The 7,484-nt window shown below is 44.6% G+C and overlaps 1 long non-coding RNA gene across 2 annotated transcripts; it reads right to left on the bottom strand.

Annotated features, from left to right (window-relative positions):
• Positions 1-1,830: 1,830 nt before the first annotated feature.
• LOC125532475 lies at positions 1,831-6,150 on the bottom strand. 2 transcript variants are annotated; one of them, XR_007294166.1, is made up of 8 exons: positions 5,829-6,150; positions 5,518-5,749; positions 5,370-5,422; positions 4,850-4,949; positions 4,265-4,533; positions 3,975-4,112; positions 2,649-3,888; positions 1,831-2,102 (listed from the first exon to the last, which is right to left on the bottom strand). It is a non-coding gene; the product is annotated as an uncharacterized LOC125532475 (long non-coding RNA). The 2 variants fall into 2 exon arrangements; XR_007294165.1 differs by having other exon boundaries at positions 1,831-3,888.
• Between the last annotated feature and the right edge of the window lie 1,334 nt (positions 6,151-7,484).

Genomic DNA, 7,484 nt, shown 5'->3' with positions numbered 1-7,484 from the left:
AGTCTTTCTTCTATGCCCGACAAATCGACACTCGGCCAAATGTTAATTTTCTCACTCCTCCCATTGTCCTGAGTTTTCCTCCTACACCCCGACGTGCCTGCGGGGCCCCACCATGAGATCGCCCAGCCGTCTGTCTTCCTCGCCCCGAGGTGACTGTTATTCCCAATCGCAAGCTCTCTGCCTGTCACCTGTCTTCCTCGCCCCGACGACACCTAGTTCTTCGATGGTGTCCGTCTCCGTGTTGCTCATCACCTCGACGCACGCCAAGACAGAAGACAACATGTAACTTACTATGCTTGTTGGCGCCAGGGACGGAGCCAGGAATTTGACATAGGGGGGGGCGAGTTTCAGACTTGAGCTCTTATAGACCGATGGGCACCGGATGATCACTCAGAAGTTTAAAGTGTGCAAAGAAACATAAGCCCAGACTCGTGTTCGCTAGTGTAAACAGCTAAACATTACAAAATTAATATTCATCTTTGACAAAAAAAAAAGTATCTAAATTAGTTATAGTACATAATTTGGCAGACGGTACTATGTTGAATTGACCAACTCTGATTTTCATGTCAATCAATTAATTATCATTCATATTAACCAGCAAAAAACAGAGATTTGAAGCTAAGGTTAATTATTGAGAATGGTGTGCATCGTCGTCTCCATGGTCGCTCATGGTGGTGGTGCTTTCCGTAATCTCCTTACTGTCTCAGAGGAATGATCGATTGGGGTCTGTAGGGTTGGACAGTTGGACGCAAATGCTCTTGGCAAACATTTTTCAGTTTCTCATCCTCGTTTTATCTATACACGAGTATAACAATACATGGACAGCCAATATGTTGTAATTTATTTCTGATCTTTGTAGATTTTGTATGGCAGAACCACACAAATTTGAACAGATTAAAGATCAAGAGATGAAGAAGGTACTAACCGTGCAGGTGCAGCTATGATGGATCTGGATCAATCTCTTGTGAGGTTGGAGCACATTTGCCGTGCTCCTCTCCTTCACGGACAGCCTTGCCGGCCGCGACGGCAGGCTCTACTACGGCGAGCGGTGGATGGAGATTGGATCGCACGACAGTTAGGAAGATTGGCGGCGCTAAAATCATGGCGATCGCAGCAGCAGAGAATCATAGCGGTTGTGAACTTTTTTTTTTGAGAAAAAGGCGGTTGTGTACGTGCTGCTGCAGCCGCATGTCCCAGGACCAATGGACCCTGGCCCCTTTTCTCTTCGATGGTGGGCCTTTTCTTTTTTCTTGGTTTGGATCTGCTATGTACGTAGTGTACATGGGCTAGGGCGGCCCTGGGGTTTCACGTGGTTACGCACGACAGCCGGACAGGGGGGGCGAATTGAGGAAAATTGAGTCAAAACACTGTCTAAATACCAGCCTGCCTAATCGCTATTGAGGCGAAACAAGTTCGTCAGGGGGGGTCTAGCCCCCCCTCGTCCCCCCTTGGAATCGTCCCTGGTTGGCGCATTCAACGAGTTGCTTTGGCAAGATATGCCTGCAAAACATGTTTGCTGTTGTATCCAGCTGTGATTTGAGCAGTAACCAAGAGAAGATCTCAACCCCGTTGAGGGTATTGCCGCACCAAACGAGAGCAGCGAGGCCATCCTTGCCAGGTCCGTGCACGAGGTCACAGGCACCCTCAATGGATAAGCCACCACCATTTATTAGAACTAGTGGCAGGGCGCGCCTCCTCTGCGGTACTCTGCGCGCTAATCCTGCTGATGCACTTGTGAACATGTATGCAATCCAAATAAACACCAGTTGTTAAAAAAAGAATAGACAAAAACTGCAACAGCGGAGCATTCACTCATAAAGCAGAGCAAGCAAAGCAAGGTCATAGGTCTATATTAACAGAGAGGTGGCAGTCTTATAAGGTGGATCACAAAGCACACAAAATATGTTTCCTCATTTATTGAACCAAAGCACAAATGGCCACAATGCATCTGACTGGTCTAAGCAGCCAAAAGCCAAAATTCGACGACACATACAGTGTTGCATCAGAAGACCAGAGAGCGAATGTGCCCATTCTTGAAAATCCATAGCCTGGTGCCTTTTTCTGTAAGCATAATAGAGGTGCAGAAACATCCTCTTCCGGACCTGAAATAAAGAATACACAAAAAGGAATAATGAATCGGATATTCTTCGAGGAGCAAGGGACTGGACATTGATATGAAAATTTATTCTATCAACTCGTTATAAAATGGTAAAAGATAATGACTATTGCTAATACTCGCTTTCAAAATAAATGAGTGTTATAAATACAGTCCTCGTGAATTAACAGTAAAAAATGTGATTCTCCAAGCAACAAACATTTATAAAATTCAGTAAAAAAAGAGAGCATACACAACTAAAATAGCATGATCTGGCATAGATATATGACTCTCCAAGAAAATAAACTTCACAGAAAATGTGGAACATTTACTTGAGTGTCTAAAAGGTAACCAATCTGGAAGAGCATATGAGAAGAATGAAGAGTTAACTTAGACAAAAGAAATGTGTCATATACACTAAAACTAAAGAATGGAAAAATAGTAATGTGAAAACAGAGGAATAGGGTGCACATCTTAGAAAAACATCCGGATACCCAACTCTTATAAGTAGCCGATGGGAAGACAAAATAAAATGATTTCGGGTTCGCTGCACCTTAATGTGAATCAGCACAACTCACTACAAAGAAGATATTTGGGCAAAAGTAGGTCAGAGCCTGCATGCTTGTGAATAATTTCTAGAACCAATAGCCCTTGGTAGTTGTAGAACTTCGAACACACAAAAACCAACCTGCACACCAGTCAGTTTTCAATTGCTATGGTGAAATATATATGTTGCACAAATGACTCACGAAGAACAATTGTATGCATATTAACATGTTCCTTGCGTGTGATTTGCGTCATCCTTCAAGAGAAACACTTGAATTTGCAAACGAGATTGAATCCTGGATCGATTGACAACTAACAATAATATCAGACCATACTGTTCACATCAAGAAAGGGTTTTCCCAACACCTTGCAGACCTGCCCTCCCCACCCATCAGTTGTACAAGTTCATCATTCACACTCTGCATCATTCAACTCTTCAGTCTTCCAGAGGTAGAAGTACATATATTAGATTGGTATAAGACCACATTCAGTCAGTCCAAAATAATAGATGAACTACTCAACTAAGGTTACTATGGGCTGCTTGTCTTGAAGCTCAGATTCTACCTTCTGTAAATGTTGTTGTTCTCATAGTCTCACGACAATTGACACTTGAGCATTCCCATGTCTACAAATCCTATGCTAATTATGAAACAATCATGCTCAGAGAAGCGAGAAGAGCGACATTAACACTGAAAAAATAAACAGCTGCACAGAAACTATGGTTGGCACTTAATAATCAGTCATCTAAATGATGTTTCATTTAACTTTGTAGTAGTAAACGACTACCAAAGGGCAAAGGCATTTGACGAAAGGCCGCCGAAACCATAGTTAATTACTCATATAAATTACCCGATAATGCACTTAAATTTGCATACTAAGAGGACAGAACGCAATGCATTACTCCAGAGCACGGTTAATTACTCATATATATTATGCGATGGTGGACTTAACTTTGCATACTAAGAGGACAAGAACGAAATGCAGCATTACTAAAGGCAATCCACGAAACTACAGTTGAACAAGCAACTAAGTTGATTAGATTTCTAGCAAGCGCAAGTACAAGAAACGCTGGAAAGCCTTCAATTCAAACATATATGAAGAGAGATAGTGAGTAGTACTGCAGAAAACTGTTCCTTGCTGAGCCGAGATCTCAAAAGATGAAAGAACACCAAACCAGCCTGAGTGTTGTTCTTGATGCTAAGCATGAGCACGGACAAGAGCCCCGTGCTGAACTCCTCCTTCCCATGCTGCCACAACAGGAAGAGAGAAGCAACAACCTTGTCAGTAGATGTCATGAGAAAGCATGTGGCTCTAAGTTGTGGGAGTTGTCTACCTCGCCATCTGTTCGACAGCTGGTTGATGGAGCAAAGACCGGAGATGTACACATGGAACAAATCAAATCCATCTGAACCCAACCTTTTTCCGCTTTCCACCAGCCCGGAAACAACATCAGGAAGTTTACAACCTGAGACTGAAAAAACATGCCATGCTAAGCCGCAAAATGCTATCTGCTCTAATCGTCATGCCAAAATAGAAACAAGCACACAAAGTAGTAGTATTCCGTCAAACAGAACAAAACGAAGTAGCTACATGCTAAAGGAGAGGAGGCTCCCGGGTACTCACAGCGGCACGAAGTTGTAGCTGTTGTCGCTGTCACACTGGTGGCCTTGGAGCCGTGCCGCGGCACGGCCGACGCCATCCTCGCCTCTCCGACGGTACCAGAGACGGGGATGGGCGCTGCGTCCGGGTCAGGACCCAGCTCTCATCCAGCAACCGCCACCGCCGCACGTAGATACATATGCAGAACTTCACCCAATAAATACTGCAAGACTCACTTTATTTATTCTAATGCTCCAACATGAACATGTGCAGACCTTCAATTAGTGACCTTCCTGCAGGAAAAATTATAGTAAAGTAAATAACTAAATATGTTATCATACTTAATTAGCATCAACTTGATTCCTTCTTAAAGTAAATCCTATGTAATCTTGAAAATCTTGTACTTCCAAATATGTGCGCCAAAGGTCAATCCAGTACAAATTTTGCTTAATTTACCAATAAAGTGACAGAATGCACTACATTACAGGTTTTAAGAATACATTTATCTGCACAAATGTCTAGCCATGAATACAATTATCTTCCAACTTATAATAACTAGCCATGAATTCAATTATCTGCACAAATTAACAAAATGGCAGAGAGATGTACCATATTTGAGCTTGAGCTAAGCTCGTTAACAGTATCACATAAGCATCCACCAAGCACTCCTCATAACCAAACCAGAGTCCCTGCCATTCCTTAATTTCCTCTATGAGGTTTGACAATTAGGAAACGAGTTAGCCACGGAAATCACTCACGATAAGAAACACATCACGTTAAGGAGAAATTCAGAAACCTCTCGGCCAAACTAACAACTGACTTGGTAGCATGTCATAAACGGAAGTCAGAAACTTATGAGACAGATGTGGCACTGCGCAAAGATCATGTCACGTTTTAAAAGCATACAAATACTTAATTAACCAGGAAGCAGGCCATAGATATGCACGGGTTTTATCTACAGGACCAAACTACCATAGAGACGAAATCCAAACAAAGATCGTGCATGCTGACAGGCTGGCCGCACCAATACATTATCTCGTATACTTTTCAGCAAACACAAACCGAGCAAGGCATTAGCTCATAGACTTTTCAGCAAACACAAATCGAGCGATGCATAAAAAAACCCAACCTTCATAGTTAACAGCACAGAGATCCCAAGAACTAAGAGAGAACTGTGAGTTCCTACACGAGAAAAAACAACATGAAACGCTTAATGGATCAACTCATAGAACTTTCATCAAACAGGAGACGAGCAAGGTGATGAAGAAAAATCTCACCTTAGGCAAGGTCTGCGGTGTTGCTGTGCGAGTAGAATAACAGCCGGGAGATGAGGAAAAGAGGAAGAGACAGCTCACATGTGCCGCCGTTTTCTCCATGAACTTGGAGCTGCACTTGCCTCTGGGTTGGGGCTTGACCAGGAGGGGTCCCTCTAATGACACTGCTGCCCCTCACTGCATCGCATCCATCATCCTGCGGCCTGCCTTACCCTTGTGCGCCCCTCCAACTTGCCTGAATGGGAGAAATTAGAGGAGGGACAACAGTAAGAAAGAGCTCATTGGAAGAAGAAATAGGGAGAAGGAAGGTTCACCTCAAGAAAGGCGATGGCGGCAACTGCGCACATGGCTCAGTCTCCTTGTCCATCTCTGCGCCCCGTGTGTGGAGGAGTAAGGATGTACACGGCGTCGTGGACTGCTCCTCCTCCTTCTCCTCGTCCTTCTGCACGGCCCAGAGGCGAGGGGACGGCGTCGCAAAGGGCTTGAAGGCGAGGATGACAGCGTCGCCCATCTCTGTTTCTCCTGCGCTGAGGGGTGAGGGCGATGGCGCCGTAGGTGCCTTGGCCTTCGTACAGCCGCGCCCCTCCTGTCGCGCCGGTGACGAAGAGGGGGACGATGCTTCGGTGCCTTAAGGCACCTACCTTTGTGTCTATGGCATGTGGGCCCAACAGGTGGCTGGTCCACATGTCAGTGACCCAAAGGCAGGTGCCTTTAAGGCACCGAAGCTGCGTCTCGACGGGGTGGCGGCGGCGAGATTGGGGAACGAGAGCGCTTTCACATGTGTCAAGTCGACCAGGTCGCGTGGTTGGGTTGCCTTCGTGGTAAAGATAAGGGAAGAACTTACCTCGGGGAGGTGTTGTTTGGGGTCAACTTCGGTCTGGGGTGGACGAGCGCCACAATCCAGGAGGAGAGAAGAAAGCAATTGGCAAATACTTTTTTGTCTCCTAGTCAGTCCAACATGGACAGCGCGAGAAGGCGTCCTTTATGCATAGCTGAATGGTTTTAAAACGTCGACCCGCCTCATCGAAGAATCAAAAAATCCCGCATCGACAGAAGCAAAGGCGCCCAACTCATACGAGGCAACAATAGTAAGACGGTTACGCAAGCCCGAACATAAAACCTTCGCCGTTGTTAAAATGTTTTGCTATGGGAGAAACTAAAAACTCCTTTTGATGGGCTCCTGGTTGGACTGGCCCCGGACCTTATCCCTAAAGGGGTTGCAGTTTTGTAATATGCCGATGATACAATTATTTGTCTTGATCATAACTTTGATAATGCTCTCGATCTTAAGCTCCTTCTGTACATCTTCGAGATGATGTCTGGGCTTAAAGTCAACTTTCAAAAAAGTGAAATTTTGACGATGGGAGGTGATAAGGTGATAGAAAAAACTTATGCCGATATCTTTAACTTTGACATTGGGCATTTTCCTTTGAAATATTTGGGCATGCCAGTGAGTTTTACTTCCCTGAAAAACTCTGATTGGGAGTTTATTGTTGTTAAATACCTTAAAAGGTTTGGCGGCTGGGTTAGCAATGCTGCTTCTAGTGGGGGGAGACATACCCAGCTGACTTCAGTTGTCACTCAGCTATCTCTCTACCACATGTCTATGTGGCTGATGAACAAGACGTTCATTGAGAGGCTAGATAAGCACAGAAGACGTTTTTTCTGGCAAGGTTGTCACAAAAAACGTCGGTACTACCTTGTGAAATGGAGTAGAATATGTCGATCTAAGTGCAAAGGGGGGGCTCGGAGTGAAGGATCTCCGTAAGCAAAACATTAGCCTTATGGTTAAATGGTGGTGGAAATTAGACACCCAAGATGGGGTGTGGCAGGATATAGTGAAGGCCAGATACTTACGAAATAATTCTGTTGCTTCTATTACCCCCCGTTTTTCGGACTCCCCATGTTGGAAAAACTTGTTGAAAATCAAAGAAGTGTATATGGCTGGGAGGAAAATTGATACTAAGTCT

Source organism: Triticum urartu, chromosome 1, assembly GCF_003073215.2.
Source record: "Triticum urartu cultivar G1812 chromosome 1, Tu2.1, whole genome shotgun sequence".
In the NCBI taxonomy this organism is placed as follows: Eukaryota; Viridiplantae; Streptophyta; class Magnoliopsida; order Poales; family Poaceae; genus Triticum; species Triticum urartu.
The sequence above is the reverse complement of the archived record's forward strand: the minus strand, read 5'-3'. Positions and strand labels throughout refer to the sequence as shown.